Source organism: Mus caroli, chromosome 8 (assembly GCF_900094665.2).
Source record: "Mus caroli chromosome 8, CAROLI_EIJ_v1.1, whole genome shotgun sequence".
In the NCBI taxonomy this organism is placed as follows: domain Eukaryota; kingdom Metazoa; phylum Chordata; class Mammalia; order Rodentia; family Muridae; genus Mus; species Mus caroli.
In genome coordinates, this window is record NC_034577.1 from 109,598,463 (window position 1) to 109,624,969 (window position 26,507).

Below are 26,507 nucleotides of genomic sequence, written 5' to 3' on the forward strand. Positions count from 1 at the left end.
AGTAGTGGAAATGAAACTAGAACAATCACCAACTCCATCATCCCTCATTAACAAATGATAAAGCTAAGACTTGGGTAGGGAAATCGGTCCCACATCATAGTTACAGAGTTGACCATTGAAATCATTAAGTTAAACTACAGATGCCAAGCCTGTAATAACTCTGCCAGCATACTTTCCTGGTCTCTCTTCATAAGAACTATAGTCACATGGTAGTCATAGAAGCAGCCATTGGGAAGAGCCGGGAGTACCCTCATGTTACATGATCCTGATTCACAGAAAATAGGAGTCATGTGTTAGTGGTTTGGTGGGAAGAAATGTTACTTAGGTTGCATGGAGGATTGCAGCTCTGAACTGGATATTTTCATCTCCCAGAATCAGCTCCGATTGGACCAAAGCAAGGAGGCCCAGGCAGAGAAGGTTAGATAGGCTAAGCCAGAAGAAATACTTACAGTCAGGCTAAGTCAGTGCTCTGTAGTGCTAGAAATGAATGCCTCTTTTTCTCTTTGCTGTCTTTCTTGGCCACAAGAGCCCTGCTTTGTGCAAGTTCCCATTTCTTCTCTCTAGTTTTCCCACCTTGACTATCCCCATGATAGATTAAAACATCATGAAGTCTGCTACAATGGCCACACTCCTCTTCCACAGCACCATTTTAGAGGCACAGAAAGCACAGCTATTGGTAGTCCTGCAGGGGAAGTGATGGTAATGGGAGATCATGACCCTGTATTATCAGAGGTACACTGAGAAGCCCCCTTTAAGCACTAGGCAGTTCCAGCTCTGTGTTTTCAGGCACTCTCATGGTCGAGGGGTACTTTAAGAACTCATGATTCTCCCATACATTCTAGGTTTCCCTCTAGGTACCTAGATCCATAGGCATGTATTGCCTCTACTATTGTGAAGAACATTGGGACACCTTATTAGTGGTTTCACGCTCAGCCCTGCTTCCTACATTGTTTTTTTTACAATCACTTACTCTGCCTGACTTACAAATGAAACGTTTATCAAAGATAGATGATGTGTATAGGAAATACTTAGCACACTCTGTTCAGTACTATCTACATTTGGGGGCATCCACTGTAGGCCTCTGGGCCTAAGAGCTCAGTATAACTCAAGTCACTCAGCTGAGGCAAACTGAATATAAAATTTTTGCTTATTGTGTTTGCTTCTTTTCTGGTTGTTGAGACAAAAGCTGCCCCCCCCCTCCAACCTGCCCGAATCTCCAAGGACTCCTTAAGGACGGAAAAGTTTATTTTACTTCACAGTTTGAAGGTTCAGCTGTCATAGTGGGGAAATCAAGGCAGCAGGGCCATGAGGCAGCTGGTGACATTCTAGCTATAGGCAGGAAGCAGAGTGGTGAATGCCGGTACTGAGGCCATCTCATCCTTTCCTTTTTATTCAGAACATGAGCGAAGCCCATGATATGGAGTCACTGATGGTTGGGCTGGGTCTCCCATATCTATCAATCTAATTTACATATTCCCCACAGCTGTGCCCAGAGACTTGTCTCCTAGGTGATTCTAGAACCTGCTGAATTAGTCCTCAACCCCTAGGTTGCTGCCATTCCATTCTTTCGTCCTAACTCACCTAGGGATATTGCTTCTGCGTATACACAGTGACTCGTTCATGCTGTTTCCCTAGAATACCTTTTCATCGTCTGTGTAATTATCAGCCCAGGGAAAGGCTCTGGAGTGGTAAGTGGTCCAGTGTGGATTCTGGCAGTACATACTTCTTCCCTTTATATCTGTACAGTTTTACCACAGCTGTCCGATCTCCATGTGCCCTAGCTTTCCTGTCTGTGCATCGTGGATACTTAGAATACCTGTCTCATACGTCTTGGGAGACGTGGTGAGTCCATGGGTCATCCCTTAGAAGTCTACATGGTGCAGAGTGGGCACTCATTGAGGTTTAAATTCACCTTCAGAACAAGGTGACTTTATTTTCTATCCAACACCATTTACCACGAGCTGGTTTCGGTGCTGTCCCCTACCACCACCCCCAGCAGCTTTTCTCTCACATAACTTGTCTGTCACCATCATCCTGTACCAAACTCTTCTGGGGGTTTGGCTCCATCCTGAAAGCACTGCGTGCTCCCTGCGTTCGTCAGTCAGGAAACTCACAAGGCCTGGGTGCAAAGAGAACACACTACACAGAGCCTGGAAATGACTCCAGTTTAACCTTTATAGTCATAAAGAGGACCCTGAGTCAAAACTGGTATGCCTGGGCTCATTCTCCTGGCCTGGCCACCTGCATTCTCGACCATGACAGATGCATACATCATGCCTACTGCAGGGGAGAGAGTGAGTGGTATGGTCTTGGCAACTAACTGCCTTGACATAGACAGGAAATGGGTCACGGTACCAACACCCAAAAGTAAGACTGAGACACAGGTGCAGTGCCCACTAGAAGGTCCCAGACATGCTAATCCTCTCACAGGCACTACAATGATAGAATGGGATGCCCTGTGTGCTAGCCTCCCCAGTTGTGACTTTCAGCACCTCTCTGAGTCCCAAATTCCTCAACCATGCACGAGCCTCTTACCACTGCCTGCAGTCACCACAGCATGGGAAGTAGTTGGAATGCGGTTACTAGACTCAGGAACCACCTGGTAAAAAGTCAACACAGCCTTGTCACGTAGCGACGACAGCTTTGGATCCAGTCCCACATGGGTGCGACGTCCAGGTCTTTAATGTCCCAGCTGTGTGGACTGGGAAAACCCCTCTCTCTGACTTGCATGTCCCTTGTTGGCGAGATGGAGTAGAGTTAGAGCTACCCCATAAGCCGTGCTGGGGGTAGGTTGCTGGCATCGACTGAACCCTTAGTGAGAAGAGTGGTATGTTAACACATGTTGGCCCATTTCATGTAACTCCAAGAAACTCCCAGTGTATGGCTAGGCACAAAGTTGGCTCTTCAAGTAATAGCCAATAGGTGCATATGGGAGGACAGGTCCTTCAGCCTGTGTGTATCTCCACTCTTGTTTGGACAAGAACAGAGCTCTGTTTTTGTCAGTGGACAGAACTAGAGGAAGGGAAGTGACATATGATACCGTAGTCCTTCTGAGGCTGACTCCTATAATTCATATTGCACAGGATGCTCATTTCATAGAGATCCTAGATGGGTCTTAAGAAGTATCCATGCTCACCGTGACTCTCCAAGTCTGTGGCCCCTCTTGTAGTAAATGGGACCAGCTGGACGCCATGGCAGCCACGGTAGTCGTGCAAAGAGCCTGCACATGAACCTTCTTTTCAAATTAGAATCTCAGTGCTATCACCTGTGTGTTTGAGGAACACTGGCTCCAAGTGAATAAGGCCTGGTCCTGTCTGCTTTTTGTTTTCTTTCACAAAGATGGGTTGATGATGGGATTGGGTTGCTTTCCAAATGGGACACCTGGTCCTTCAGGGTGTAATCAGACACTATTGGGGGAATTGCTGTACTAAAAAGCTAGGCTGCTTTCCAGTGGCTCTGTTCCTATTGTCTGCTAGTAGAGACAAGGTAGGAGGTCACAGTTCACATTAGACAAAGGACAGAACCAGGCACACTTTACCCAGCACCAAAATGCAGGAGTTTCCGGTTAGTCTTGGAGTTCCTGTCTAGCTTCTGCTGTGTGTCAGACACTGACTTTCATAACATCCTTTTTACCTTTCCAATAAGATAGGGGAGGTTGGGACTATTAAATCTAGTCTACAAGTAAGGGAACTAAGAGTCAAGGAGGTGACACCCTGTGGGGGCCAGAAAATATTATAGAAAATTAAGTGTGAGTCTCACAAGAACTTAGACTGTAGAGAAGACATGTTCATGGAACTTTAATATTGTGCAATATTAAATTGCATCATGCCTGCTGTAAAGGGCACCTCACAGAGTTATGCATCTCAAGCTGCCCTGCATGGTTTTGTGTGGAATCCTGCAGTAGATACAACATGTGCTCTCATTCCACAAATTTTGCACTATGATATATCATGTGTTTGTACCAGTGACAAATCTATTGGCATGTGACAAATTATCCTCAAACATTGTTGTTTACATGAAAACGATTGCAAGATATCTGGGTATGGAGACTCTGGAGATAGCTTAGCCATACCTGAGGCTAACATCAAGGTTACCTGGGACCCGAAGCTTCATTTATATGAGTCTGGTAGGTTAGTTTCTGAATATACCCATGAAGATGTGGGGAGGATTTTGTCTTTTGAGGCTATGGGCCTGCACACCTTGGTTGCTGCTTGGCTGTTGGATAAGGAAAGGCCCCAGTCTCTTGCTCTGTCATCTCCCCCAGAGGGCAGCTTACCTCATGGAGGCAAATGATGGAGGAGATCAGAGGGATGGATGGATGGATGGATGCCCACAACGCCTTTCCACTACTTCATCATGGAAGACCATGTTCAGTTCCTTCAAAGCAAGTCGCTAAATCTTGATCCAAGTTCATGATAGGGAGGCTCAGGAGAGCAAACACCTGAGAAAAGCGGGTATCACTGAGAGCCAGATGCAGCCTAGCAAAGTACCCAGGGCTTCTTTGCTATAAAGCTAATATCAAGTAAATACTGAGTTATGTGTGCAGATACAGTAGAGAGATCTCTCCCAAAGAAAATCTTGTCTTCCTTAACAAGTCTTATGTACCCTGGTAACCCTCTTCCTAAAACAAAGGTGTGCTGGTTTGAAAAACCCAGGGCAGAGTCAAGTCTTCCTGTCCTAGAAGTCTTCGTTCTTACGTTGCTTGCTTTGAATCCACTTTCCTTGACCCTGATGATGAATCCAACCTTCTTCCTAAACTGAATATGGAGGAGGCATTCTCTTGCGGCATCTGTTGATGCTCTAGACAAATAAGGGTTTTCCTTAGAACCCATACTCTTAGTATGGGAAGCTCAATGTCTATGTACTTTCTACCTTGTAGCTGGAAGCATCTCTTTAACCCCCTCCCCATGCTCTTCCCCTCTGCATCTTTGTGCTCCTCCCTCCAGATGCCCTCCCTCTATCTCTGTACCTCTGTGCATCCCCCTCCTCTTCCTTTAGTTAAGATGAGAGATTACCATAACTTATGAGCTCTGGCTGCACAGAAGGCATCGTATCTCCAACTGATTGTTTCCAAAGCTAGCCAATTTGAACTTGGACCTTTTCCAAAGCCCTCGTTTTTCTTAGAATGTCTGCAACAGATTTTTAAGAACTGTGTGTCTTCCCTACCCTGGGTAGGATAATGCATTGAATATGCTCATTTAATTTACCTTGATGCTAAATGCCACCGCTTCTTTTTATGATGTAGGCAAAGTAGCAATACAAGTTAATCTCAATGATTAAAAAGGAAAAAAAATGTTAATCAAAACACTCTCCCTTTTCATAGATGTTTTCTTTCATGCCTGCTGAGTGACTGTCACAGCTTGTGACAGTCTCCTCTCCTCTTCACTTCCATTGTACATCATTATCATCATACAGGTGCAGTGTCTCCCTGAGTTAGTGCTGTACCTTCCCCTTCATTTCAAGTCTTAGATTTTCTATTTTATCATCAGTAATCTTACTCATTTACGTTTTAAATGATATCCCCTTCCTGGTTTCCCCTCCACAAACCCTCTATCCCATCTCCCTTCTCCCCCCTCCCCTTTGCCTCTATGAGGGTGCTCCTCCACCCACTCACTCACTCCTGCCTTACAACTCTCCAGCATCCCACTATGCTGGGGCATCAAATATTCACAGGACTAAGGTTCTCCCCTCCCATTGATGTCAGATAAGGCCATCCTCTGCTACATATGCAACTGGAGTCATGGGTCCCTCCATGTGTACTCACTGGTTGGTGTTTTAGTTCCTGAGAGCTCTGGGTGGCCGGGTTAGTTGATACTCTTCTTCCTATGGAGTTACAGTCTCCTTTAGCTCCTTCAGTCCTTCCCCTAGCTCTTTCATTGGAGTCCCCAGGCTCAGTCCGATGGATGGCTGTATCTGCATTCGTATTGGTCAGGTGCTGGTAGAACCTCTCAGGGAACAGCCATACCAGGCTCCTGTCAGCAAGTGCTTCTTGGCATCAGCAATAGTGTTGGGGTTTGGTGTCTGCAGGTGGATTGGATCTCCAGGTGAGGCAGTCTCTGGATGGCCTTTCCTTCCATCTCTGCTCCATTTTTTTGGTCCCTGTCTTTTCTTTCGACAGGAACAATTCTGGGTTAAAAATTTTGAGATGGGTGGGTGGCCCCCATCCCTCAAGTGGGGACTGTGCCTATCTACTGGAGGTGATCTCTACAGGTTCTCTCTCCTCTCTGTTGGATATTTTGGCTAAATTCATCCCTGTTGGGTCCTGGAGCCAAAAATATGGAATGTTTCATGAATTTGCATGTTATACTTGCACAGGGGCCATGCTAATCTTTTCTATATTGTTCCAATTTTAGTATACATGCTGCTGAAGCCAGCACTAGATTTTCTGTTTTAAAATTGTCTTTGTTTGTTATAGCATATAAAGCACTAGGTTAAATTACGGTATTGCTATACATAGGTGGTTCTCAATATGTATAGCACGAGGTTTGTACGTGCATATTGTGTGGTGTATACAGAGGATCTCTTAAGTACGGGCATGCATGTATACAGGTATGCATCATGTATGTGCCTGTATATGGGGATATGGATGTTTAAAGTTGACATCTTAGTAGTGTCTTTATAGGTTGTTTTCCACTATATTTATTGAAACCAACTTGCCAAGTCCAGCCACTTTAATGCCATGAAGTGCCATCCACCCAGCCCACCTGCCCCTCTTCATAAAATCAGCTGTGCCATCTTTCAGGAGTCTATCTCTGTAAGGCCTGTGGATTGAGGTATTCTCTCCCAGAAAGAGGAGTCAGGGGCAACCCCTCCTCCCAGCCATGTGTATACAAGTCTGTTTTAATTGACTATCTCCTGGGGTGACCCAAAGGATGTCTGGGCTATGGTTTGGGGTAAGGGAGCTCCAACTACATTCCTATGAAGAATCCATCATCCATGCTGGGTAAAATTTTCCGTTCCCGATGATTTGAGGTTACCCATGCTCCCATATAATGCTGTACCCATTCCCTGTAAGAAAGCGAATAGACACATTGGTTCTCAGAGTGAACTGGTAGAATTGTACTTTGGTTTGCCATGAGAGGTGAGGGTAGACATTGTTCACAGATCATCAAAGGAAGGAACTTCCACAACATTGAGTTAGTCAGTTTGCCCTGGAGATCCCTGTCTCTCCCTCCTGAGTGCTGTGGTTACAGAAGGTCCCCCCACATGTATCCAGCTTTTGCGTAGGTTCTATGATCCAAAGTCTGGCCCTCATGCTTGCTTGGTATGCTTTTTTAAAAAATCTATTTAGCTATATCCCTAGCCCCCATAGTGTGTTCACAGTATACAAAGCTACTGGGCACCAGTTATTCTCAGATAGAAGGTGGCTAGCAAGGCACCAGCACCACCGCCATCCAAACTTGGATGCCTGAGCCCCGGGAGCTGAAGTACCCTTGCTCCTCTGATTGTAAAGGTTTTCAACACAAATATAAGTCTGAGAAGAGAGTGATCAGGAGTGAGCCCTGGAGGCTGCTGTGTGTATCGATCTATCTCAGATGGACTGGCTTGGATCCTAGAAAGAGAAGAAAATGGTCAGAATTTCTAAGAGGGAGGAGAATCATGAAGCCAAAATTAGAAAGGATTGGAAGAAGATGCATCAGTCCATCAGACAAGAGGCAGCATCCAGCTCTCATGGTTGCCTATCTAGTCCTTATGCATTGTGGTTGACGTGTGAAATGGCATTTATAATGTACTAAGCACTTGGAAAATTCAGTCCCTTAAAAGGAGGTTCTGTCTTCCTAGTTTTATAGACAAGGATACTCAGGCTCAGACAAACACGTGTCTAAGGTCACTCAGTCAGCAGGTGACAGACAGTTTGCTCTCATGGAACTAAGAACCCAGGAGATAGCCCTGGGGGAATTCTTGTATAACCACAAGGATGACTGATGTGGGAGCAATGGCCTGGTGTCCCGCAGACAGTGTTCTTCTTCCCTTGGGACTGTAGGGGTGTGGAACAGATTAGGAATCAGGACTTAGGATCGGGTGCAGAATGGTGGGGGCTCACTCCAAGGGCCAGGGCTGAAGAGTCCAGGGAAAGTCAGAAAGAACCACACTGCATGTGTGCTCCACTCTAAGCCAGCTGTGCTGTGTGTTCCTACATACTGTCCTGCCACCACTGAATGGTTCGTTGGATTGCGTGGATCAGAATTCAGTTCTGGGAGTGGCATGTGCGCATGTGTGCATGCATACATATGTGTGCATACCCACGAGGATGTGTATGTATGTATGTGTGTGTATATATATATATGTATATGTGTGTATATATATATATGTATATATGTATATATATATGTATATGTGTGTGTATATATATATGTATATATATATATATACACACATACATACTTTCATACATACATACACATACACACACACACACATATATGTGTGTGTGTGTGTGTGTGTGTGTTTCTGCATGTGTGCATGTGTGAGTGTGCTGCCCCAAGTCTCTTCCCTACCAGATGGTGACAGAAGGTCACCATGGGAGAAGACAACAACTTATTCTATTCTGGCATCCAGTTCCTTTGTGGGAAAGCACCCCCCCCGCCCCAAATCAACTAGTCCTTAAATATACAAATACATCTATACCTACACATCACAGTTTTAGGGGATGCTGTCTCTGCCCTTTGGTGGGAAGAGAAAATCCATATTGCCCTGGGTTTCAGGTATGCATGGATACCTTCAGGACTGAAACCTGTGACGTAATATCAAGAAAATTACCAGATTACATGGCACCAAACCTCTGCCCTCTTGCTTGTAGGATTGGGAATTAGGACAGGCCAGCACCATATATTTTAAGTGGAACTCCATCCCCTGTAGACCATAAGTGGCCCTGTCAGAGTTTATTTGAAAGCTATGCCTGCCTTCAGAAATTCATTAGAGGTCAGGGCCTTACAGGGGGGGAAGGTGTGTCTCTTTGACGATCCTTCTCTTGCTCTCTGATAAAGGGGATGGCAGGCAGGCTCGAAATGACTCCCGGGTAGCAAGGAATATAAATATCCAGTCCTGACAGTCCCTAAAGGATAAATGACAGCAGCTCATGCAGCCTGGCTTCTGCACATCTCCAAGCGGCCCTTCCTCTGTGACCGAGCTGTCATATGAGTAAATTGATTCCAGGTGATGCCGACATTTTGTAATTATCACTATCTATAATTTTCATCATATTCTGCTGAATATTTTGATCATTTAAAATAGAGACACAAGCCTAATAGTGGTCATTAGTTTAGCTCAAGAGAAAATTCATGGTTTAATAAACTTACATCAGAAATGACTTAGTCAAAATCACAACTGGCATGATTAGTGCCCTCATTTATTTTTTATAATAATAATAATATTATTAAGAAAAACCGGACTGACTTTAACCAAACTGACAGCTTTTCTTCTCAAACTGGTTCATTATTATATTGTTATTTTTGAGGAAGCAAAGATAGAGATAGATATAGTTATAGACATACATATACATATATGTATACATATTATAGTTATATATACACATATATATATACACATATAATATACACATATTATAGTAATATAGTTGGTAGTAGTCAAAAATGTAACAACTTGACATAAAAGCAAGGGCTGTATTCTGTTCTATGGTTGGCAGTAGCTGACTGATGCCAGTACTCTATTTTCTGCCCACTTGAGGAAAACCTGGTGGCCTTAGAAGGAGGTCAGGCATGGGGACCTCCCTTTCTACTGCCCAAAGAGGTTGTTTTGTGACACTTGCTGGGCAGGCAGGCAGCCTTGGACTTGAATTTCATATTTTCCTTTGTTTCAATTTCTGTTTTAAGTGCACCCCCTGTAGCTTGCTGCTGGGTTCATTTCAAAGAAGAAAGAATCAATGGAGCAGTAGTCAGAGATGATTCTTTAAAACTATTATGAAGGGGGTTTGGTCATTGCTAAGGTGTGGCCAGCAGATATCCGCCTGGAGACACTGCACCTATTGACCTAGAGCCTGAAATCGCAGTGTCCTTTACACTCCTCTAGTTCTGGGGCTGGAGGCTGCTGAGTCCTGACCACCAAGTGGCCTGCTGGTGGCTCAACGTTTATAGGCTTAGTGACAGGATTAGCAGGTGGTGGTGGTGGTGGTGCCGCCGCCGCCGCCTCCCCCTCCTCCTCCTCCTCCTCCTCCCCCCTCCTCCTTCCCCTCCTCCCCTTCCTCCTTCTCCTCCTCCTTCCCCTTCCCCCTGCCTCTCCCCCTCCCCCTCCCTCTCCCCCTTTTCTTCCATTTGCTTACTTGGTATGTGTTTATGTATGTGTGTGCATGTGCATGTGTGCATGCTACAGCACATGCATGGAGACCACAGGACAATGTGCAGAAGTGAACTCTCTTCCTCACCATGTAGGTTCCAGGGATCAAACTGAGGTCCTGAGCCTTAGCAGAAGTCCCTGTACCAACTGACTCATTTTGCCAGGCTAGATATCTTAATGGACATCACCTGTATGGTTGAGACATATGTTTATCACCCTGACAGTTGGGGGTTGCTGCTACCTGCTCAACCATGGCACATCGATCCTTCCATTGATATGACCAATTCATCTTTCTATCCAGTCACATTCCACCTGCCCACTGATCATCCACCCATCCCACCACCCTCCCATCCCTCTCATTAATCTACCTACACAATATCCCATCTTTGTATCTGTCTATTCATCTGTATCTTCTCTCATCTATCTATCTATCTATCTATCTATCTATCTATCTATCTATCTATCTATCTGAATGTTGTATATGGAGTGGGGATCATTTGTCTATCTATGTATGTATGTGTGTCTGTCTATCTATCTACCTATCTTTCTGAATGTTGTACATGGGGTGGGGATCATTTGTCTATGTATCTATGTTTTTATGTATCTATGTGTTTGTATGTATGTATATGTATGTATGTATGTATCATCTATCTATCTATTTATCTATCTATGCCTTTCTTTCTTTCTTTCTTTCTTTCTTTCTTTCTTTCTTTCTTTCTTTCTTTCACCAGTCTATGCATCCAGCCATTGATTGATTCAATTACTCACTTGCTTCTATTTAACCATTCGCATATCCATTCTCCTACAAACCCATTATACTCATTCACAGAAGCACACACCTTTCATATAAATCAGGCACACTTTAGGTGACAAAGAAACATACAGGGCATAGTTATACTGCTTGAGAACTTAAGGTCTAATACAGAAGCCACAGGCAAAATGGAAAGCTGGTGCCCAGAGCTAATTGTGAACATAGAGACTATGCAGATAGGTTGAGAAACAGAGAGGAGACCTCACTGTGAGCAGGCAGAAAGCATCTACTGAACTCTGACATAGAAGGTAAGGGGGTGGCCACTTAGGAGTGGGAAATGTGACAGCCTGGACCTGAGCAGAACGCAGACGTCCAGGAGCTGGCTGCCCATACTATCACCGATTAATTGTTTGAGAGAAGTACCTCCATGTGGACTGGGATGACCACAGACAGTACTGGGGAGAATTGAGGTTCTGAGCACATGAAGGTACCCAGAAGCAGCTTCGGGAAACCATCCAAAGAGCCTAGGTTCTGCATGAATAAATGAAATAGAAGAATAACCAAACAGACAGGGGAAAACATAAATGAATGGGAGGTAGCTCAACATGTCTTAGGGACACGTCAATATACAATCAGATTCAATCAGCATAGGTGATTCCTCTAACTATGTATACTAACACCCTGGACAAGGAAGCAGTTCTACCCCTAGGGTGAGCCTCAGCCTACTTTCTGGCTGCCTGCTTCCTGTTGCTGGTGTCTTCAGGGGGCCAGGAAGAACAAACTGCTTTTTGATCCCCTGCTCTTGACTTTCAGCTCTGTACAGCTCTATACTGCGGTCTGCTCAAATTCCTTTCCCAGAAGCCTCTGGGTCTCTATTGGAGCCCAGCAGCTGTTACTCGGGCCAGCACCCCCTCCCAACAAGAGCACAGACTTTGTAGCTTTCCCAGGTGCTGTGAGCCCGGCATTGCCAAAAATGCCAGCGACCCACAGGTCTCCTCCCTCTGCGGAGATTAAACAGATCGGAAACAAGGGCTTGTGGACAACAGGTGTGGCTCAGTGAGAGTAAATGTTCTCTTCTGATGCTGCAGTTGGCATCCAAGTGCATTTCCTGCCTGTGGGGCAGGCTTCAGGAGCATGGGAGAATGCCTCTGAGCCAGGGCATGCTCTGCGCTCTCCCTTTGGGGCCAAAGGCATCAGCTCAGGGAGCAGGTGTCCTCCAGGGGCAGGGGTCAGGGTGGGGATAATGCTTGGACCTTGCAGCTCCAGCCTGCTGATTAGGCTCAGAGAGGGTGCTAAGGGGCTCCATCATCCCTCATTAACTCAGCTAGATGAACTTGGTAAGCGAAGCTAGCATCATGGAGCGAACCTGTCTTTCTCACATCTTGAAATCAAGAGCTCAGACCATGAGGACACAGAGAGGCAACTGCAGGAAGTTCCCCAGTCCTAAGACCACTGAATAAAATTCCCAAGGACAAAGAGAAGAACTTTTACCTATTGAAAAGTTGGCTCGCGCTCTCTCTCTCTCTCTCTCTCTCTCTCTCTCTCTCTCTCTCTCTCTCTCTCTCTCTCGATTTGCTTGCCTGGTGAGACTCTCTGACCTCCTCAATTGCTCTGGTCCACCTTCCCTCACAACCCAGAGACTCTTACGTGCCTGCACTTGGTGCTGCTTCACTCAACATATAGAAGAGGGAGGACTCTAAAAGACAATCACAGATATCTTACAAAGGAACTCAAGCTCTCAGTATCTGTGGCTGCTTTTAGGAGTCCTATAGCTGTGGCATCTCTTTGTTACATGATCAGACCTGCCCATGAGAAGTGTAGTCCAGTTGTGTGCCCATCTTCCCCACCCCCACCCCCACCCCTACCCCAACCCCACAAACTACAACACTGCTTTTAGAAAGCACTGGGGATCTCTTCCTCACACTATGTTCATAATTGCTCATTGAGACAGTGAAGGGAAGGAACAAATGGAGATTGTTTCAAAAATAAATCTACCAATCTGTTTTGATATTATGTTACCAGAAACCCATAGGAACTGTTGGATTTGTGTGAGATATTAAATGGCATGTTGGGAAGACACACCCCTTTCTCTGTCATCTCCATCACCTGATTTGAATCCTAATGCATCCGCTCTGGGAGGCCGATCCCAGCAATAAGAAGGCCCCCAGAGTTTCTGTAGCATAGCAATCTTTCATATCCTACCCATGCAACAGCTCTGGGAAACAGAACATGCCCAGATGTTTGCTTCTAAAAATCATTCAGAAACCCAGGCTGCTGGGGGGCTCCAACACTCGGCTTTCCAAGTGAAAGTGCCACAGGACAGCCTTCTCCTGCCTAGCCAGGACACAGAAATACCATGGAGGTGCTTGTACCACAGATGCACGTGGTCTCTGCCTACTGCGGATGGCCTACTTAGTTGCTGCCCCTTGGTCACATGGCCACATCTGCCTGTGGGGGCTATTGGGAAATGTAGTCTAGTTGTGTGCCCAGGATGGAAGGGGCAGTGATCTGGGCAACAGCTATTGGTGTTCCCTTCCTCCTATAAACCCCTTGTTTATGGAGGACCTGCTGTGAAGCTTTCATTGTCCTAGGACTAAGGATGCAGCTGTCATTAACACATCCATTGTCCTTCTTTCTACAGTTAGAGTCCAGGAAGAGGAAAAGAAGCAGTGTTAATGGCTAGCTGTAGAATTAATTATAATCTCAGTGCTTCCTGCAGTGGAGACTACAGGTTACCCTGGGAGCTCCTAACTGTCTCTAGAGCAAGTGGAAACAGGAAAGGCTTCTGGACAGAAGTGACATGCAATCTGGGGACATCCGGGTGAGACAGAGGTACCCAGGCAGAAGTGTGGCAGGGGCCATTCGAAGACCTAAGACCAACAAATGGAAAATCCTTGGGAAGAAACGTTTAAACCTTAGATCTCCATGCTGGTGTTAGACATACATGGCTGAGCCACGGAGCCTTGTAAAGAGTCAGGGGATGTGCCCTGGCTGAGACCGAAGCAGTGTCTGTGGACTGAGACTGTGGCTGGGTAGCCAGGAATAGAAAAGGCAGTCACTGACCGACCACTTCGGAATTAAATTGGACATCACATAGTGAGCCCTGCTTGGGAAGAGTCTCTACTTCGTAAAGCCACTGTAAGGAGGCTACCTCAGACATCCAGGACAGAGATGGTGTGGTGGGGACTGACTGAGGGGCTGGCAAGTAACAATGGGAAAGTAGGAAGATGCGTGACTATCTTATTGAGGCCAGGCCAAAATGGCACCCAGGGATGCAGACTTGCAGCTGACTCATGGAGAGGGGAGCGGAGGGGAGGGAAGAGCAAGGGAGGGGGGAGAGAACACGCTTGGACAGCACAGGCTCTTCTGTTTCCTCTGTGGGCCTGGTCCCTTCTTGACTTCAAGCCTGTTTAATAAAAACTGTCTCTTTAAGAAAGACAAAGGTTCCATGGAAGTCAGCTCCCCTTTCAGCCCGCACTGCCATGAACCCTCATCACTATGCACCAGGCAGCTGTACACCTGATGTCCACAGCAGGCAGTTCTAGCAGTGGGGGGAGGCACAAGATAAATCACTCATAGCAAATTACTAATTAATCACCCTCTTCACTTCAATGACATATACCGTCTTGCTTAAGATCTGTCTGCTTATAATCTTGCATTCTATTCTACCAATTCGAAAGCCAGTAAAACCTGCCATGGATTCCTGAGGGAGGACAGATTCCTTCCCTTCCTTTGAGAACTAAGAACTCAAGGGCTATTATTCTAGTAGCTGGAGAGAAATGAGGGAAAGAGGGAGCGGTGTTGTTGTGTTTAATCAAGTCTCTCTGTGTAGCCCAGGCTATCCTTCAATCAAGCCCCTGACTACAATTGCAAGTGTGCAGTAGTACCCCCATCCAGCTGTTGGTCTGTTGGTATTGTCTTTTAATCTCAAAAAACATCATAGGCAGTTTACAATATGTAGGACAAAATCGGCATACCTCATTGAGAAGATACAAAAATCACTTTTGAGAATGCCTTTGCCTGGGCATGCTCGGAACACAGCTTTGCGTCTCGAGATCAGGATGCCATCATCTTAAGGGGCGGTAGAGAAGAGTCATAAAACACTCAGCCTTCCAATCTGCCACTGGTTAGTAAATCAGCAGGGCAGAGCCCACGTGAGGAGTCATGATTTCTAGTGGTCCATGATGCTGCTTATTTAGATTGAATAGGTCTATAAAATAAAATACAAATGCTTATTTTTTAAAAAAAATTGTCCCTTTGTCTCACATGACAAAATGGGCCCCATCATCTGGCTGCCAAGGCTGTGCTGTGTTTCGGCTGATCTCTGTCTGGGCAAAGTGAATGCCTGTGTAGAGTCCTCCTGGAAACAGAGTCTGTGCTTTTTACAATGAGTGGGTTCTGCTTCTTCATTTTGTCTGTGTATACAAGCAGACATGTCCAATCTATTGGCACATATCGTGGTGTCAAAACAAAATATAATGAAACTCGGAATGGATGAAACGGCAGAACAGTATATGTTCTGGAGTCTGAACGCACATCCCATTTACCACATTACATTATTTGGAAGAAGTTACCACTGCAGAGGGCCAATGACAACGACAATAACAATATAACAACAACAAAAATAGAAGTGTTCCGAGCACTTGTGTACAAATGATTCTGCTTTACTGGTCTCTAATCACATAAATCTACGAAAACCAGTGTCTAGCTGATTTATTTGGTTCTTATTGTATGGTAGGCATAAATGTTGATCAACTCAATCCCCACACTTAGCCTAAGAAATGGGAGTATTGTTGCCCTGAATTGGATAAAGAAAAGCAAGGCAGGCCAAGAACCTTGCAGGGCTTCCACAGGGTCACACAGCCAGTAGTGGAAAACAGGGCCTGATCCCATGTTCGTTCACAGGAAGTCACATGTTGATTAAAGGCATCTGTTGTTTAGATTGAGATTCATTTTCTTACAGAAATCCGATAATCAATGAAACTGCCTGTGGATTTCTAAGAACATTTCTTCTTCCTCCTTCTCCTACTTCTCTTCCTCCTCTTCTTCCTCCTCCTTCTCCTTCTCCCTTCTCCTTCTCCTCCTCCTCCTCCCCCTTCTCCTCCTCCTCCCTCCTCCTCCCTCCTCCCTCCTCCTCCCTCCTTCTCCCTCCTCTTTTTCTTCTTCTTAGAAAGTTAGGGATCAAAGGTTGAGCCTGTGGAAGATATAGCAAGCGCTGGAGGGAATAGAATGTGGTTTTTAATCTTAAAGCCACCCATGGATGTCTCAGGATTATCCAAACACTGAAACTGGAAGTTCCAGGGAGCTTCCATGCAATTCCATGCCAGGCCTAGGACCCAGTGACTAGGATCAAGGTGTCACCTAAATAGTGTCCTTTATTCATGTGACTTGTAGGATTCAAAATCATCCTTGAGAAGCCCCCCATTTAAATGATACATAAGGATTCTTCAGGACAAAACGAACCAGTAAAAACCAGCTTAGGAACGTGGAAGAGCCTGTGCCTGAGAAACCCAGGGGAAACTTGAAGGAAGTAAAAGCAAGTGTCTGAGAAAGCTCAACTCCCATCCAGATCAGCAGTGTCCCTACATATATGTCTTCTGGGATTTGCTCTGAGCCATGTAGTCATGGCTCATCCCAGAGCCCACACACTCACTACTGCCACAACAGCAGCCTGAACCAGAGTCCAAGAGCCACACAAGGCTTCTAGATACTTCCTGGATGTGACTCATAGTGACTTACACAGTAGCCTCGATTTCCCCATCAGGAACCAGGATCTCTGTACATAGCATCATCTTCCAGCTTCCGTCTGAGAACTTCTGTCTGCGTATTCACTACCCCTCTCCTGTCTTAAGGTCTAGCTTAGGGAATCAGGACTGAATGAGCTCTTTGTGTTATTAAGCAGTGGCACACTTACATTTCTGACATCTCTAATCTCAGAGCTCAAGGAATAGCAGGGAGAATTTGCATGAAATTACCCCCCATTCTATCTATAGGTCTGGCTGCCAGTGTTCGCAAATTTGGCACAAGCTCGCACATCTCACAGCTAATGTCTTCCTCTCCTGCCGGGCTCTTCCGAATGGGGTGCATTAAAGTGCCTTGTGACAAAAAGCCGGACGGATCCTGGGATGTGAAGCCCAGGTGATGTTATTTGCATCCAATTAAAGAAGTGGGAATTCGTGGCATAATTCACATGCGAGACTCTAAATGCCTTTTGGCTCATTAAGCCTTTGGATCGACTTTTGTAGGCGGATGCTGGAGAGAACACAGACGAGGTTTGGGCGCGCAGGTAGAGGGCGAGCTTCCAGGTCGAGTCCCCACCGGGCTGCTCTTCAATTGTACATTTCCTTTTTGGGCTCTCCTCTGGGTTCCAAAGGAATTTTCTTTCACAGTATTGCTCGTTTCTGGTTATTCCGAGAGCCAAGGAGCTGAGTTAGACTCAAAGCCAATGTCACTGTTCCTGCCCAGTCCTCAGCTTGGCTTCTTCCAGTTTCTCTCTCAGAATTGTATCCCCCACCAGACTCTCAAGGTACCCTGAGGGCTTTGGAGGCGGCTGGTGGTCATTGCATTTCTGTGTAGTTGGATTGCTCGGAGAAATTAGACAGATCACAAAACTCTAAGTGTTCCTCGGCTTAATTACACAAAGAGCTAATTCTGTCTGAGTCCCTGAGCTGGGACCTAATGACAGCAATCGCAAGCCCCTCCAGGAGGGTGTTAGCAGGATCAGGAGGGAGCTCCTTTGGGCTGTTATTTGCTAGCGCACAGCTTGCCAGAAATCCCTGGGTCATCTCAAGGAGGCTCAAGTGCATCTGGCTCAGATTCTGTATGTCAGGGAAAGGACATGTCATCTCTCAGGTCAGTGTTTTTCCAACTTTTAATGAGGGAGGAGAGCAAGGGAGATTTTCAAAGAGCATTCTGGGGTGTATGGATAAGGGATGACTGGGTGGTTCAATGGGTAGGGTTACCTATTTTTTATTAATACCAGAGTTGTCTTGTTTGGTTGTTGTTGGTGGTGGTGGTGGTGGTAGTGGTGGTGGGTTTTTGTCATGAAGAAAACATCAAATAATTTCTTTAAATTTTTAACATTTAAGTTTTAATTCTTTAAGATTAGAATTTTTAATTAAATTTATAAAAATTTATTTTCTATTTTAAGACTAGGGCTTTATTGATGTTCTGAAAAGTGCAGAGCTCGGGGTTCCGAGTGGCTTCTTCCTGTTCCACATGTTTCTAAGTTGTCTTCCTATTTTGGTGGTCATTGGATCTCTGTTCCAACTGACGGCTCTGAAGAAGCTCCATGCAGAGCTCTGGTCCTCCTTCCCGGGCATCTGCCTTGGGCCTGCTCTGGGGAGGGGGGCAGTCAGGGGTTCCCTGATGTTCTGGGTCACCCTGTGTAGGCAAAGTACTCTTTCACCATTTGTTCATTAGGCACAGAAGGACTGCTTCCTTCCTTCCAGTGGTTCTGGAGCTAGTAGGAGATCTGCTCAGTTAGAGTCAAACTACATCACACACACACACACACACACACACACACACACACTATATTTACCACATACTATACACTCACACTACCTATACCACATACTATACACACATACTACAAACACACTATATATGCATACACATATATACCACACATACATGTACACACATATACTACATATTCATGCACACATACTACACATACTATATGCACACACTACACATACTGCATGCACACTACCACACTAAACACACATACACACACAGATACTGCACACAAATAACACACATGCACACATGCTACATACACTACACATACAATATACACATACTACATGCACACTATATACATGCACACACATATGCTACATACTCATGTGCACGCATATACTACATGCACATTATTTAACACACATACACACATATGCACATGTACTACATATACTACACATACTATACACACATACTACTCATATTACACACACACTACACTACACACACATGCACACACATATACTATACACATGCACATAACACATATACACACATGTACAATACTACATATACTATATATGCTATACCCACATACTACACATACACTACCATACTACATACACATGTACACACATATAGTATACATACATGTACACACATATATATATACTGCATGCACATGTACATGACACACATGCACACATACTACAAATACTACACATACCATACACACATACTACTCATTCTATACACATGCTACCATACTACACACACATGCATACACATATAGTACACACACGTGCACATATACTACATGCACATGTATATGTATATGACACACATATACACACATGCAACATACTACATATACTACATATATTATATACACATAATACTCATTCTACAGACACTCTACCACACTACACACACATGCACACACATACACACACATACACACACACACACACACATTTATAATATGTCTGCTCTTCCAGAATTCTTTTTATCAATATTTCTCAAATAGGGCTTTTTGGCAAATTAACAGTCATGCAAAACCTCTTGAAGCATGAAGAAAGAACAGTGTCTATTCACCAGGGGTGGTTGTCACGGTTCCTGCATTTTGAGGATGTGCTCCCTATAAACTTTTGTTTTGGGGTGGGATCAGTGCTAAGCTTTTAGCCAATAAAATATGCCCCTCTCTTCACATGTGCTGTCCAGCTTGGAACTGTCCCCAGTTTCCTGGCCTCACTTCTGACAACCAATGGTTTCAGCTTTGATGATTTCTTTGTCCTGGTATCACCCAGTTCCCGTTGCCTGGGTTGGCCTGTCTGCCTCCCAGCATGGAAGTGATCATTGTTTGAAGGGTGGCTCACCATTCACCACTTATTTGCTCACCATCTACTCTCCAGTGCTTGGGATTCCACGATGAATAAAGATACTGGCCTAATGATAGTGTTTCGATGGGCGGGCAAGGGGAGGAGGTGTCTCAGATCTGTCTTTGAATCTCATAAAAATAAAAACATACATTGGTCTATTATCCATAGGTACCTTGAACTTATGTACAATTCTGAGGGCTTTTAGATTTCCTGAAAGCTGTTTGTTTACATGGTCCTTATGAGTCCACTGTCATTTATAGACTTCACACTCAAGGACTATCACATTGGAAAATGTTTAATCTCGCAAACATCTCAAAATGTTTCAAGTACGTTTATGATTTTTGTCTTGGACAATGGTTCATGGCCATTTTGAGGCTCTTGTGGCCTGTGGTACCCAGGTTGTACTGGCCTGCTTCTGAATAGATGTCATGTTGTGTATGTCAGCATAGTGTCAAAGTCAATGCCTAGTAGAGGCTGGAACTCAAGTCACATGAACCAAAGTGAATTAAATATACATTCTTGGGCTAGGGATGTAGTTCAGAGGTGGACAACTTACCGAGCACATGCAAGATCCCGGGCCCCGTCCCCGGCTCTGTCAATATTAAAATCATGTAAATAATAAATAGAGGCACAACCTTATTCTCAGAAGCTTTTTATCTGTTTCTCATGTTCCTCATATCACATTCCAAGAAAGAGAGATGTAGGCCCCAGGTCAGATGACCATGAAGCTTGGAATCTTTGCCCAGCGCCTGACTATACATAGGCCATGTGACATAACTGCGAACTCATCCTCAGGAGGTCCACAAGTAAAACACAGCATGCTCCTATGGCCTTTCCAGGCTCCCATGTGCTCGGAAGGACCCCAGCATTGAACTCGTAAGCGAGACTATCTCTGTCTTTATGGTCCAGATGGGGCAGGGTGGCACTCTGATTCTGGATTTGAGTGAGCCCTTGATGGAGTCACTCACAGATGCCCGCTGTAAATACAGCCTTTGCAGCATTAAGGCATTTTAGAAGCAGCCAAGCAAGTGGCCCATGGCATGGAGGTCTCAGGAGCCTCTGGAAGCATCGCCAATGCATTGCCTGCCAAAGCCATTGCTCAGTTCGTTTGGTAATGAGCATCTCCAAGAGCAACATGGGGGAACTTTCCATCAACTTGTGAGAAGGCAGGGTGTGAAGACACTGACTGTGCACTATGAGGAGGAGTCAAGAGGCAATAATAAGAAGGGGGAAATTATGGGCCAAGAGCCAAGAAGATACTTTGTGTAGAAAAGGAAGGGGGAAAAAAAAAAAAACTGTTCCACCCCTCCTGTCCAAATGAAAAAGAATTTAATTGAGTGTTCTTTATTTAGGTGAAAAAAATACCCCACTGAGTTCCCAGTGTTTCATTATCCAATTGAGCTTGGTACCTCAAGTAGCAAAGGCCATTCTCCCAAATGAATATTCTTATTTCCCTGTCAGTCTGCCCATGTTCAGTGAACCCCCTGCTAGGCCACATCATTTAAAAGTCAGACCCCTGGAAAAATGTTCAGACCCAATATAGTAACTGAGCAAACACTGATATCGCTCATTCCATTCCGCTCAGCTTCTTCCCTCCTGTCTACTGAGATGCTCAGAATCAACAGGGCTGCTCCCCAGACCCTTTCCCAAGGCTTTGAAAGGCCTGTGAGGGACTATAGAAGACTCTGTGGCATCTCAGGGTAACTGTTTAAGCTGGAAGATGGGCCCCTCAGTTTAGTTTCCCCTTGAGTCAAGAATGAAAGGGACAGCCCGAGGCAGCAGTGAGTGCCCTTAAGTCAGAGCATTTGCTGGATTGGGTGACCAGGCTTTGCTGGGTGGCAATACAACTACCTCCTTGCTAGAAGCCCCTTAGATTACCCAGGCAGGAAAAGAGAGATAAGTGTAACAAAAAAATGCTTCCTACTATTCACCAGCATTGTGAAGACAGAAACAAACAAACACCTGCACTTGTGTTCTAGAAAATACTTTCTTCTTTTCTATTCCTTTTCCTTTCCCCTGGGGCATCTAGGAATGAAGTGAAGATCCTTTCAAATTCTCCCCCCCCACCCCCACCCCCACCCCCAGGGGCAAGCTCTCCAGGAAACTGGTGAACCATCCAGTTGCTTCTAGGTCTGACCCAAGCCACGTCCAACACATTTGGTTCATTCAGAAAATACTCTTGCAAGTTGTATTGTCTCTGGGGCTTAATTTCTCTTTGACTGAGTGGAACAGTTCTGTTGTGACATCTTTGCAAACAACTTGTAAATGCGAAGCCTGTTCGGCACTGTGTCTCAGAACTCCAAAGCAGTTATGGTATTTTATCTAAGCCGCAGAATAATTCAAACCAATTTTTCCTGACTCTAGTTTCTTCCAAGTTGATCGCTCTACCTGCGTCTTTTCTCATAGAGAATGGAAACTCACTCCTCTCAGCCTGCATCGACACAAAAGCAATCTGTTTCCAAAAGATTTAGGACTTAAAAAATAATAGCTACAGAGTGCTCCGTGCCGTCTCCTCTACAGTAGAGTTCTCATCCCATTCCACAGAGAAGCCAGGGATGGTCTCAGAGTACAGAAACCCAGCCCCTGTCTTTCCTTGGCGATCTGTTGGTGTCTGATTGCAATGTCCATTTGCCTGGCTCACACACTCTGTAGCCAGCTAAGACAGCAGCAGGCTGGGTTCTGTGGATACCAAATCCAGGTCTAGGCACAGAATAATTTTTTTTATAAAACATTTCAATGTATTACTATTTACTTTTTGTGCATTTAGTGTGTGTGTGTGTATGTGTGTGTGTGTGTGCATGTGTACGTGTGTATATAAGCCACTATGTATGTATGTATGTGTATATATATATATATATATATATATATATATTGCTCAAAAGACAGTTTTCAGGAGTTGGTTCTTCTATCTGTCTTAGGGTGGGATCCTAGTTCTCCAAGCTTTGTGACAAGTGCCTTTACCTGTTGAGCCATTTCTCTGGGTATAACAGTTTAAAACACAAACAAACAAACAAACAAACAAAAATGCACTTGAGCTCTGGGATGCAGAATCTGAGAAAGATGTAAAAGGTTTTGCCCTCCTGGTGTTAGCTCACAATGGCTTTATCTGCCTGGTGTGCCATGTGTCCTTTTCCTGGCCCTCTCAGCCTCCCAGAGAAAGAGGTAAGCATGCCCCCCACCCCCCTTTTACAGAGGAAGCCCAGGTTCCAGGACAGAAGAGAGGCATTCCCAGTGTAATTCAACTAATAGATGAATGCCCTCCATCATCTGAATGGAGAGAGCCCGGGTTCATCAGCACTGTAGTCTCTACTGCCCTCTGTGGCCCGGTGGAGGGAGTGTGTGGAATCTATTCCATTTCCTGGTCAACTCTCTTTGTTTTTGGTTTTGAGACAGGGTTTTGCTCTGTCGCCCAAGCTGGCCTCAAACTTCTAATGATTCTCCTGCCTGCCCCACTCCCTGCCAGGTGCTGAGATTGTAGGTCTATTCTACCATGCCCTGCCCTTGGATGATCTCTTGATTTTAGGATGGGAACTCTTGAGTAACTGTGATGGTTTGTATATGCTTGGCCCAGGGAGTGGTACCATTAGGAGGTGTGACCTTGTTGGAGTAGGTATGGCCTTGTTGGAGTAGGTGTGACCTTGTTGGAGTAGGTGTGGCCTTGTTGGAATAGGTGTGGCCTTGTTGGAATAGATGTGTCACCGTGGGTATGGGCTTTAAGACCCTCATCCTAGCTGCTGAGAAGTCAGTCTTCCACTAGCAGCCTTTAGGTGAAGATGGTAAACTATCAGCTCTACCTGCACCATGTCTGCCTAGATGCTGCCATGCTCCCGCCTTGATGAGAATGGACTGAACCTCTGAACCTATAAGCCAGCTCCAATGAAATGTTGTCCTTATAAGAGTTGCCTTGGTCATGGTGTCTGTTCACAGCAGTAAAACCCTCTAAGACATTAACCCATACATTTATTAGTTCATGGAGCAACAGGATAGGTTTTCTGTTCCAGGATGCATACTCTGGGAGCTCTGCTCTCAGTGTGGGGGACTGATAAGTCATCTTCCGGTGGAAATGCACCTTTCCCTGTGTCGATCCTTCTTATGAATTTTCTTTCCATCCTTTGATCTTTAGGTCCACTTAGGATTCTTGGGCTGATACAAATTCTGAACTTGCGCTTTAGATGTTTGATAACTGGCTGTATTAGAACAGACTCTGCCTTTGGGGCTGAGAGGTCTCCTGGAGCCTCCCTGCTGAGACAAGTATTTAGTCACCATTATATGAGGCTGTAGGGAATCCAGCAGCAGGCTCGGGAAAGGAGGAAAGCTGGGGTGTATGGCACCCTCTTCTTCCATGGGTAACAGAAGCATGCCAGGTTTCTGACATGGCTCTGTCTGCATGTGCTGGAGGCCATCTACCCCAAGAGGCTGAATGGGGATCTTTTTTTTTTTTCACCGAGACTGGGGGCCACTGGGGACAGGATGTCATTAACCTTTCCTTACCCAGAATGAGGGTATGGTGGATCTGATTCTTGACCACGTAGTTAGCACGAGTCATTGATCATTGTTTTAAATTTTGGTTTGAAAGCTGCACAAAATACAGATGAGATAAACACCAACTTGTGTCTGGAATAATATGCTGTAGTTTTCCCCATGAGGCAAGAAGCAATGGAGGTGCCAGCTGTTGTTGGCTGAGATGTGTCACCCATTGCTCACTACCACAGTGGCTTGAGAGAGCCCAGGCCTTACATTTTCATCCATACAAAGCCCAGTGGGACAATGGTGGCTAAAGGACAATGGGGAGCAAGGACAGATATGGCCACAGGACAAGCATTGCCACTGTGTGCCATGACACAAAGCCCTAGAGAGAACAGGCTCTGCCGCCATTGGGTCTTGATGCAGTTCAAGGGCAGATATTAATGATATGACACCTAACTCAAGGTTCTGGGAAATTCTTGTCACACCACTTAGGCAGTGATCTGAATAGACCTGACTGGGTCTATCGGTGTGTCTGAACGACCTTAAGAAATGAGACCTGCTCACCGCCTCACGTCAACACCGATGTTCATCTAGATTTTCAAGGTAGCTCCCCTACCACCCAAGAGGCACCGACTACCTCCATGTTAAGGTAAAATGTTATTTAGACATAGGCATGCAGGGTGATTTAATTCAATGTTAAAGACATGAGATCTACTGGTAAATTTGTAAGGGCACAGAGTCACAAGTCTACAGTCTCTATGCTTATGTATGTATATGTATATTTGTGTGTATATATATGTGTGTATATATATGTGTGTATGTGTATATGTAATCTATGTATTTGTGTATATGTGCATATGTGTATATGTACATGTATAAATATGTTTGTATATATGTATATATATGTATATCTTTGTGTTTATTGTTTCTGTTTGTGAGCATGTATTAAACGTGTTTATGTATTAGCACATATGTGCAGGCATATTTTTGTATAATGTGTGTATGCCACGTCTAGGTCTATATTCATATGAACACATGCACAAACATATACACTTTTTATCTCCATCCTGGGATTTCTTTATACTGTGTATAAATAATGCATGATAAATACTGTGTATGATAACTGTATTCTTCTCAGTGTTCTCCCTGATGACTGGCCTTGGGTCTGTTCTATCCCTATGATTGACCAGACTAAGACAATAGTTAGCTGTTGCCCAGTAAGGAGACACCTTCTCTTCCCAGTAGCTGTGAGCTGAGACAACTGTTGTTGGTGATCACAATGCAGGCCAAGTCTCCTGCAGGTCTGTGTTTTAAGTGGAGCCATGAAAGTGGCTCTTACTGACTGTACCATGTTCCACGTATGGAACCATCCTCCTGTTGTGGGCTGCATCCCTCCCCCACCCCACCCCCGCTTTCAGCTCTGGTAAAGCAACGTGCATAAAGCAGTTAAGCTTGCTCGCAGGAGTGGTGCAGCCCATACGCTAATATTAGGGCTCAGGTCTGTCTGGTTTCAGATCTCTTTCCACACTATGTAAAATATTCATGTGCCCATGAAAGCTTTCCTTTTCTCCCAGGGACTCTTGCTAAAATGTGTTGCTTGGCTTTCCATGTGAGGTTTTCTGAAATGGGTTGAAGATCCCAGCTATATCGCTCCTTACCTGCCACTCCAAAGGGAATGGAGTCCATGGGGCTGCAGGGGGTCATTGATGTGAGCTGTTAGCCCAGGTCAACTTTTCCTCCCAGGGGCTGTGGAATGTCTGTGTCCCTCAGGGCCATTTGTAGAAGTTGCTGCCCTGCTGTCGGATGGGCATGAGTTTTACACATGTCCGTGCATGCCAGGGAGTTGCCATCACTGAGTGCCCAGGCTGGCCTCTGGCTGTAGGCCAGCAGTGGGTTTGGGAAGCTGGCTGGGCTCTACTGGGAACATGCTTCAGCTAGACAGGGGTCTATAACTTGATTAGGAAGATCCCAAGTTCCTAGAGAGGACTCTTGCAAGATGCCAGCAGAGTCAGCACCGTCCAACCCAACCGGGCCATGGAAAAGGGGGCTACATGAAGAAGCTGTTTACAAAGTAGACATGGAAGCACATTTCTGCAATTGACCTTCCCGCCTCTTCGCAGGTCCCTGCTGGTGTCCCATGTTAAGAATCA

The 26,507-nt window shown here is 45.2% G+C and overlaps 1 protein-coding gene and 1 non-coding gene across 2 annotated transcripts in view; one reads left to right on the forward strand and one right to left on the reverse strand.

Annotated features, from left to right (window-relative positions):
- Positions 1 to 26,507, forward strand: part of Cdh13 (cadherin 13) — a 1,030,912-nt gene that overhangs the window by 138,451 nt on the left and 865,954 nt on the right. The window lies entirely within an intron of this gene.
- On the reverse strand, positions 6,271 to 6,377 carry LOC115031879. The gene has a single exon (XR_003837515.1). It is a non-coding gene; the product is annotated as a U6 spliceosomal RNA (small nuclear RNA).